This window comes from Triticum aestivum, chromosome 6B (assembly GCF_018294505.1).
Source record: "Triticum aestivum cultivar Chinese Spring chromosome 6B, IWGSC CS RefSeq v2.1, whole genome shotgun sequence".
Classification (NCBI taxonomy): Eukaryota; Viridiplantae; Streptophyta; class Magnoliopsida; order Poales; family Poaceae; genus Triticum; species Triticum aestivum.
This window is the reverse complement of record NC_057810.1, coordinates 67835640-67846158: the sequence shown is the minus strand read 5'-3', so window position 1 is coordinate 67846158 and position 10519 is coordinate 67835640.

Below are 10519 nucleotides of genomic sequence, written 5' to 3'. Positions count from 1 at the left end.
GACGGGCCACAGCCCCCGCACAGCGCACAGTTGAGCTCCGTCTCTGAAACTGAAAAACAACTGGGCGAACTGCTGGGTCCCTGGTGTTATCCGCTCGTTGTGTAATTTTCTCATTTATTGACTACATTGACAATGGTGTGGAACCTAGTTCTCAAACAATTAGGAGGAAGTATTGTTTTGGCTTGTAATAACGAGGCACCTGCTTGCGAAATGCAATAACCCTGGTGGGTCCCTACTGTCAGCCTCTCCACGTATAGTCATCTCCTGATTCCTCTTAGTTGTTGACCATGTTGACAACACCAGACGGCGGCGACCACAGCGAGCTAACCAAGGCGGAGAACGACGGCAAGGCCTCGGACGGGAACGAACATCAGCCATGGAAGATGCGGCAGTGTAGTGGCAGGTGGAGGGGAGTACGAGGGCAACAACATGCAAGTCAAGCATACAAATGGTACAAAATGACCAAGGATTAATTGTTCATCAAATTTTTAGACAAAACCCATATTGAACATGACAGTAACATCTAAGCCAACCACTCTTTTTTGCATTCACAAACAAATGTGTCAGGACCCCGACTCGATGTCACATCGATCTAGCCGGTAACACCTCATATCACTTTGCGGCCTCACGCACGGTATCCCCATGGGTGTCGCCTTACCTTTGCCCGGGACCGTTTGCGCCTTTTGGCTCACGTATATGATAGTGTCGCTAGCATCCATATGATAAGGAGCCCGGGCTGACATGACTAGTCGTAAACCCAAAGTGGCACAGACTTACAGGGACAGGCATCCATGACCCAGCTTCGAACGTGTCGGTCATCAGCAAGTGGGTCCGGGCTGTAGCACTTGGCTAGCAGGACTCCGGTAAACCGGGCTGTAGCGGGCTAACAGGACTCCGGTACTCAAAGTGTGACATTTCCCCGAAGGGACAGACACAGGAACGAAGAAGGACACATGCCGGCCAGCCTAAGTGTTCCAGAGCAGTAGCAAGCTACCATGGCTCAGCGGTAACACTAGGAGACATTTCCCGGTAAGAGAGGCTACTAAAGATAAACAACTAGATAGTCAGATCCCACACATACCAAGCATTTCAATCATACACACAATATGCTCGATATGTGCAAATACAACGAAGCATCACAACATGACTCTACGACACAAGTACTTTATTTAAGGCTCAGGGAGCCATACATAACATACACAAAGGTACGGGTCTCACGACCCAACATTCAAGTCATACAGTCATACAAACCAGCAGCGGAAGTAACTTGTCTGAGTACAGACAACTAGTAAAATAAAAGAGGCTTGGAAAGCCTAGCTATACTACATGGTCCTTCACAAGCTCAGGGTCACCACCTGGGCCTTTAGCCTACTCGTTGATGTCAACGTCTACATAGAACCCATCAGAAGGGGTGGCAGCGTCTTCTGTAGAGATGTAAATTATAGCAACATGAGTACAAAGGTACTTAGCAAGACTTACATCAGATCCTACATACATGCATATTATCAAGAAGGGTTGGTGGAGTTATTGCAGCAAGCCAGCTTTGACTCTTGGCTAGACTATCCTACGATACTTCAACTTGAAATGGTTTTGCGCACACGAGTCCACTACTCACCAATTCAATACACTATCGAGGATCCACCTCCGTCTTCCTACGGAAGAGCCATCCTCGGCACTCACACTTATCTTGAGAATTTTAGCAGTTTCCATTTACTTGTCTATGAACTGTATAGGCAACCAAGTAGTCCTTTACCGCGGACGCGGCTATTCGAATAGATCATGTTAACCCTGCAGGGGTGTACTTCTTCATACATGTTTCCACCACTTAGCGTCTGCACACGACATGTGCTCGGCAGACTTCAAGCGAAAGCCGATGTGGGTGTAGACCACGACCTACCTAAACACTTAAGCCTCTAGTCCAGGTTTATCGCCTATCCAGGTTCCATCCGCAGGGAGTCCGGCCGAGGTTTCCCATACGGCCCCGAACGATGTGAACAGGGTTCCGAGATACCTAACGGGTATTCGGTACACCCGGCCACGTACCTACCGGATCAGAGCCCACCCCTATGGTCAGCGCTGTCCACGGCCTCCAGTAGGCTACAAACACCAGAAACTACTTGCAACTCCTGGACAGAGAGCTAGGGTGAATAAGAAGTCGAGCGGGGTCATATTTCAGGGCCCAATGCATGGTAGTAGCTGTATCTTAAATCAGACATATAGATCTCAGTGCTTAGGGTCGGCTTCAATGAAACAACCCACCATGTACTCCTACATGGCCTCTCATCGATACCTTTACCAAATCGTGTTCACCACACCAGTCTCATTACCGACATAATCATTTCACTCTAGCCATCACCCAGATGAACCAGACCTGACACGACTCTAAGCATAGTAGGCATAGCAAGGTAGGAACAATACATACATATGGCTCAATCAACTCCTACACATGCTAGTGGGTTTCATCTAGTTACTGTGGCAATGACAGGTCATGCAGAGGAAATGGGTTCAACTACCGTAGCACACAGCAGTTTGAAACGCGTTGTCTTAATGCAGTAAAAGTGAGCAGGAGCGAGAACATGGGATTGTATCGATATGATCAAATGGTTGGTTGCTTGCCTGATGGTTCGATGCACTGATACGGTTCTTCGTTAGGGTAATCACGGTACTCCTCGGAGGCAGAACCTGTCGCAAAGGACACCGATACACAACCATCACCAAACAATGTGCAACAATATGATGCATGCATGAAACATGGCAATATGAGTGTGTTGGGCTAATGCAACTAAAACCAGAAGGGTTTGAACAAATTTGAATCAAAGATTCAAATTTCAAACTCAAACATGGCCTTTTAAAGTGCTTTTCCTTGTTCTACTTAAAACATCAATTTAACTTGTTTGATCATGCATGAAAATAGTACAGATGGATAGATTGGATTTTTCTGGTCATTTTTCATATATAATTTGTCCAATTTGGAGTTACAGAATAAAAGTTATGAATTTTTGAAGTTTAAATAATATTCTGGAATTTCCTGATTTAATTTAAATCTAGAAATATAAATATTGCGCCAGCATGACGTCAGCATGACGTCAGTGGTCAACTGTGGCTGGCTGGGGTCAAACCTGACGTGTGGGGTCCACACGTCAGTGATAGGGGGGTTTAACAGGGTTAACTTAATCCTAATTAGGAATTAGTGGCGCTGGGGCCCACTGGTCAGTGTCAGGGGGGGTAGTTAGTTTAACTAATTCGGTTAGTGCTAATCCTAATTAGCTAACAGGGCTGGGCCCACCTGTCAGGGACACAGGGGGGGGTCCTGCCGTGGTCAAGGTGGGTCAAACCCACCGGCGACATGACGCCGGCGAGGCCCGAGACGGCGGCGCGATGCGGAAACGCGCTATAGGGCACGGGCGAGGCCGTGCTTGGGCTCGTTGGAGAGCCCTTGCTCCCGCGCGTCGAACGGTGGTGGTGGCCGTGCCTGTGGTGGCCGGTACCGACGACGGCGAGCTCGTGAGCGGCGGCCGGAGTTCGGGTGTGGTCGGGCTCGGCGTTGCTTCTCGCAGGCGAGGGAGCTGAGGCGCTGGAGGGGCTCTACAGGTCCTTACGGACTTGTTGGACTCGCCGGGGTGACCAAATGGTCACCGGAGCTGCGTCGACGGCGAGCTCGGCGACGGCGGAGGTTCGGTCGTGGTGGGAAACGGGGTTACGGTGCGGGAACGAGGGGGAAAAGAGGGGGAAACGGTGGCGGAGCTCACCGCGGTTGCCGTGGGTGTCGAAGCGGGCTCGGGGACGCGCTGGGGACGGCGAATCGACGGCGATGGTGGTCGGAGCCCGAGGAGGAAGACGATGGCGTGGAGGCGATGCAGAGCTTCCCGAGGGGCTTGGCTTGGTGGGGAGGAAGAGGGGGTCGCGGCGGAGCTCCGGAGCTCAGCGGAGGGGCGAGGGGTGGCCGGTGACGGCTGCTATAGCGAACGGCGGCGATGGTGGTGTTCGGCCATGAGAGAGAGAGCGAGGGAGAGGAGGGGAAGAACCGAGGGAGAAGTGAGAGAGAGCAGGGAAGGGCGTGGCGTCGTCCGGGGCATCGAGACGAGGAGGGGAGGGCAGGCAGGCAGGCGAGCAGGTGGCGTGGCGCGGTGGCGCGCGCGCGCGCCGGCCACACTCCCCTCCCTCTGTCGAGGACGAAGACGACAGAGGAGGGAGGCGGGCTGGGCTGCCTGCTGGCTGGGCCGGCCAGCTGGCTGGGCTGCACAGGGAGGAGCCCAGGTAAGCTCCTCCTTTTATTTATTTTTCTTTTTCTAATTTCTGACATTTGTTTTGATTTAAATAAAATATTAAATCATTTATTTACCTTATGCCAATTTTTGCAGGAGCTAGATATATTATTCCAGAGCTCCTTTATAATTGGCATAATATTTGGACATATATTAATATATATAACTAATATATTTCCAATGCAAATATTTATGCATTAATTCCAAATGCCCAAAATAATTACCTATGAGCTCTTAAAAATATTGGTTTGATTTTTATCTCTGTCCAATATTTTCAGAGAAGAACATGAGCATTTTCTTGGACCTTTTTGGAGAAATTTTTATTTGGATCATTTTCAGAAATGATTCTGAGGGTTTCACAAATCCCCATTTCAATTTAAATGGAATTTTAAACATGATGCACACACTCTAATGCATGACTAGCTAGGGTGTGACAACTCACCCCCACTCAAAAGAATCTCGTCCCGAGATTTGGGTTCCTCCGGGAAGAAGGCGGGATATTCAAGTCGAAGACGATCCTCCCTTTCCCAAGTTGCTTCATCCTCAGAATGGTGCGACCATTGAACTTTGAGAAACATGATATTATGACGTCGGGTGGTACGTTCGGCCTGATCGAGGATACGAATGGGGTACTCTCGATATGTAAGATTATCTTGGAGATCAAGCGTTTCGTGGTCCACTTCACGGATAGGATCCGAGAAGCAACGCCTGAGTTGAGAAACGTGGAAGACATCGTGGACTCTGGAGAGGTGCGGAGGTAGTTCCAACTGGTAGGCAACTTCTCCTTGTTTGGCGAGAATGCGAAAAGGTCCAATGTAACGAGGAGCCAATTTGCCTTTGATACCGAAACGATGGGTTCCCTTCAGAGGGGTGACCCGAAGATAAGCCTTCTCGTCAACCTCGAAAGTCATAGCCTTATGTTTTCGGTCATATTGACTCTTTTGACGAGATTGGGCTGTTTTCAACTTTTCACGAATGATACGAACTTGTTCTTCTGCTTCCTCAATCATATCCGGGCCAAAGAATTGTCTTTCCCCGGTCTCTGACCAGTTAAGGGGTGTTCGACACCGTCGTCCATAGAGAACTTCAAAAGGGGCTTTACCCAAGCTAGATTGATAGCTGTTGTTGTAAGCGAATTCGGCAAATGGAAGACACTTCTCCCAGTCCATTCCAAATGAGATAACAGAGGCTCGAAGCATGTCTTCTAGAATCTGGTTGACGCGTTCCACTTGACCACTCGACTGAGGGTGGAAGGCGGTGCTAAAGGAGAGACGGGTTCCCATAGCATTTTGGAAGCTTTCCCAAAATCGAGAGGTGAAAAGACTTCCTCGATCCGAGTTAATTTCCAAAGGAACACCATGGAGGGACACTATTCGGGAGATGTATAAGTCTGCCAGCTGGCTAGCGGTTATACTCTCACGAACAGGTAAGAAATGGGCTACTTTGGAAAGACGATCGACCACGACGAAAATAACATTATTCCCTCTCTTGGTCCTGGGAAAACCGGTAATGAAATCCATACCAATTTTATCCCATTTCCATTCAGGAATAGCTAAGGGTTGAAGGGTGCCAGCAGGCCGTTGATGCTCTGCTTTTACACGACGACAGACGTCGCAATTAGCAATATACTGAGAAATTTCTCTCTTCATCCTAGTCCACTAGAACCTCTGGCGTAGGTCCTGATACATCTTAGTACTACCGGGATGAATAGTGAGAGGAGATTCATGAGCCTCCTTAAGGATCAACTGCCGTAGATGCTGGTTCTTGGGAACCACTAGACGGTTCTCAAAGTACACAACACCATGATCATTTGTGGAGAAACAACTAGCACCTCCGCTAGCAATGTTCTCTTTGATTTTAGATATTCCCTTATCTCGCTTTTGGGCAGCGATGATTTGATCCGTAAGAGTAGGTTTTGCTACCAAGGTGGAAAGAAAACCTTGAGGTACAATGTGAAGGTTAAGCTTCCGAAATTCCTCATGGAGAAGCGGTTGACTTTGTTGTAACATCAGGTTGTTACAATAAGATTTACGACTTAGCGCATCAGCCATGACGTTGGCTTTCCCTGGGGTGTAGGTTATTCCTAAGTCGAAATCTGTGATCAACTCAACCCAACGTCTTTGCCTGAGATTCAAATCCGGTTGGGTGAAAATGTACTTCAGACTTTGGTGATCAGTGAATATTTCGCAACGATTACCGAGGAGGTAATGTCGCCAGGTCTTGAGTGCATAGACTACGGCTGCAAGCTCTAGATCATGAGTAGGATAATTCTCCTCATGTGGGTGCAATTGCCGTGAAGCGTAGGCAATTACGTGACGATCTTGCATGAGAATGCAACCTAGTCCTTGTCGCGAGGCGTCGCAGTAGATAACAAAGTCCTTGGAGAAGTCTGGCGGTACCAGTACGGGAGCAGAGGTCAGGCGTCTTTTCAGTTCCTGAAAGCTGTGCTCACATTGTGGAGTCCATTCGAACTTCTTATCTTTCTTGAGGAGTTCGGTTAGAGGTTTAACAACCTTGGAGAAGTTCTCGACAAAGCGACGACAATAGCTCGCTAAGCCCAGAAAACTCCGAACTTGCTTGACCGATTCAGGTGGAGTCCAATTAAGGACGGCTTGAACTCGCTCAGGGTTAACAGCAATACCTTTACCAGATATTACATGACCCAAATAGGTCACTTCTGACAACCAGAATTCACATTTAGAAAATTTGGCATAAAGGCGATGCTCTCGAAGTTTCTTCAACACTAGCCTTAGATGTTCGGCATGTTCTTCCTCGTTCTTGGAGTAGATGAGTATATCATCGAGGTAAACCACGACGAATTTATCCAAATACTCCATGAAGATTGAGTTCATTAACCGCGAAAAGGTGGCTGGAGCGTTGGTTAAACCAAAGGACATGACGGTGTACTCGTATTGGCCATAACGAGTAACAAAGGCCGTTTTAGGAATGTCCCCGTTTCTGATTTTGATTTGATGGTAGCCCAACCTCAAATCCATCTTGGAGAAGACTGAGGATCCAGCGAGCTGATCATACAGATCGTTGATCCTGGGAAGTGGATATTTGTTCTTGATTGTGACCAAATTGACAGGTCGATAATCTACAACCATCCGGTCCGTACCATCCTTCTTCTTGACGAATAGGATGGGGCAAGCCCACGGAGATGAACTAGGGCGGATGAAACCCTTTTTCAAGGACTCATCGAGTTGTTTCTTAAGCTCGGCTAGTTCTAGGGGTGCCATCTTATAGGGTCTTCTAGCAATCGGAACGGTTCCTGGAATGAGGTCTATTACGAACTCAACATCCCTGTCGGGTGGAACACCTGGCAATTCCTCTGGGAAGACATCCGGGAAGTCACGGACTACCGGAACGTCCTCAAGGTCTGGCAAAGGGCTGGCGTTAAGAGAAAATAACTGTCGCTTGGCTAATCGGGTCAAGACATTGACTATCTTCCCCGAAGGATGGGTGAGTTGAACGGTCCTAGAGAAGCAATCAATTTGGGCATGATGAGCCGACATCCAGTCCATACCCAGAATGATGTTAATATCTGAAGATTTAAGGGCTATCAAAGACGCGAGGAAAACAAGTCTGTCGACTTGGATTTCATTTCCATAACTTACCCTAGAGGTCTGCCATCTAGAACCAGGAGTAGAAATTTCCATAGTGGATGGCATGTCACAGAATGCAACGTTATGCAAACGAGCATAATTTTCGGATATAAAAGAATGAGAGGCTCCTGTATCGAAAAGAACAGATGCCGGGTGGCAATTAATAAGAAGCGTACCGAGAACGACGTTGGGATCCTCTTGAGCTTCTTCGGCCGAGATACAGTTGACATGGCCACGTGAAGCGGTGACCGGCTTGGCGTGGAACACTTTCCCTGTCGGCTTGCCACGGCCAACAGCTTTAGAAGACTGGTTGGGGTTGGTCTGGGGACACTCACGCATATAGTGACCAGATTCCCCACACTTGAAACAAGTCACGGAACTGGAACGTGGAGGAGCATTGTTGGTTGGACCCCCATAGGGCTTGGCCGGTGCAGACTGTTGAACAGGGCGAGGCGCCTGGAAAGATGGCCTCGGTGTGAACCTGGGTGGTAGGGCGGTGTTGGGTACCCACACGCGGCGCTTCTGAGGACCAGCACCGGATGAGGAACCCATGTCACGGCCATGCTTGCGTGTTGCGTCATAATCAGTCTGACCAGTTTCAGCACTGATGGCTTTGTTAACAAGTTTCTGAAAAGATGTGCACTCATGCAGACGGAGGTCACGGCGAAGCTCAGGACTAAGTCCCTTACGGAACCTTGCTTGCTTCTTGTCGTCAGTAGAAACTTCCTCGGTTGCATATCGTGTGAGGTTACCAAACTCCCTGCTGTAAGCTTCCACAGAAAGTCGGCCTTGGGTGAAACTGCAAAATTCTTCACGTTTACGGTCCATGAGACCCTCTGGAATGTGATGTTCACGGAAAGCCTCACTGAACTCAGCCCAAGTAGGGACATGGCCCGCCGGGCGCATAGCTCCATAATTCTCCCACCATAGACTGGCGGGGCCTTCAAGATGATATGCAGCAAAGGTGACCTTGTCAGCCTCCGCTACCAGCGCGGAACGCAGTTTGTGAGCGATACTGCGAAGCCAGTCATCAGCGTCGAGAGGCTCGACGGAGTGGTGGAACGTGGGTGGATGTAATTTGATAAAATCACTGAGTGACACCACGTTAGTCCTCTGATGGTGTGCTGTGTTCTGTTCAATACGCTCCAACAAACGGTTGGTCTCCCGCTTGTTTCTCTCAGCTTCCATCATAACCTCGGCTAGGGAAGGAGGCTGAGGCAGATTTGCATCCCTGACTTCACTGCCTTCGGCCTGCTCTTGAGGAGCAGGGTTAGTGCATGTGTTGACCATCCTAGGTAAACAAGACAATGATTTAGTCAGGATGATAAGATTCCGACATAGGATATAAAATGTAAGGAATAACTCGAAATGCAAGATGATCATCCGTATGACATGGTAAATACAGGAACTGCTTCTTTATTCCATCGTCATACACACCATACAGGGTTTAGTACAAGACCAAACAAAGTACTATTATGGTGAAAGGAGGATTACATCTCATCGGAGGCATCCCAAGCTCCTATACATTATTTTTCTACACCTCCGGAAAGAGTACAAACTAGGTCATATCCCACGAGTCACGCAGGACGATTGACGACACAGCTAGTGCGAACTAGTGATACTACCACTAACTCAGACCGATCCGTAGTAGTCCTCGTAGAAGTCACCTCCATAGCCTGGAAGCTCAACATGATCATCCGGAAACAGACGATCTCGCGGAGCTTGTGGACCATAGGGGCTAGGATGAGGTCTTGGACCAACAGACGGTGGCCTGCGGGGACCGCGAGGTGGGGTGATGCCTCCTACATCACGCCAACCCATCACGTCTGGCAGAGCAGATCTCACAGGATAGAGATCGCGCATATCTGAATATCCAGCTTGCACCGCCGGTGCAAACCGAGTCAAAGTAGCCCAGTGGTCAGCACGGGTATTGAAGAGCTCTAACCTTAAGGCCCGATTTTCACGGTCCTTATCCTCGAGCATCTCCGCAGTGGTGCGAGTCCGTGAATCCTCCTGGGTGGGGTCAGCATAGATAGCCTGGAGGTACCCTTGTGCTCCCGGAAGTGATCCTGGCATATACCGAAAATCAGAGTCCCGAAATAGACCAGATCCGACTCGCATAATGGTCATCATAGAGTAGGCGGCGTCCTGCACAACCATCTCAATAGTAACCCCGAGTCCATAGGAGCAGTGAAGGGGCTCGGTGGATCCAGGATAAGATGGAAATATCCTGACAGTGCAGAGATACTGGCTTTGATTGATGTCCCGAAATTGCTCTTCGACCGTGTACTCAGGATACCAGCGGTATCCAGCCTCAGTCATTACCCTGACCAACTTGGCAGTATGGCCGGGTACATCTAGGCATCAAGTCAGGCGAACCACTTGATTGAGGTCGCGAGTGGCCATCTGAAAGCACAATCATAATGCAAAGGCATTAGAATTTCTAGCAAAATTTCGGCAGCATAACAGCTGTAAATGCTCAAGAAGGATTTTGAGACATTTGACAAAGGATTACATACATACTCGACATCATCATATCAAAGTTCTGAATCCATTTTAACAACATAATATGGTAGAAGAACTGAACTAGGCTTGTATCCATCATACCTATAAGGTACTACTGATTAGCAACACGTGATCCTGATAGAG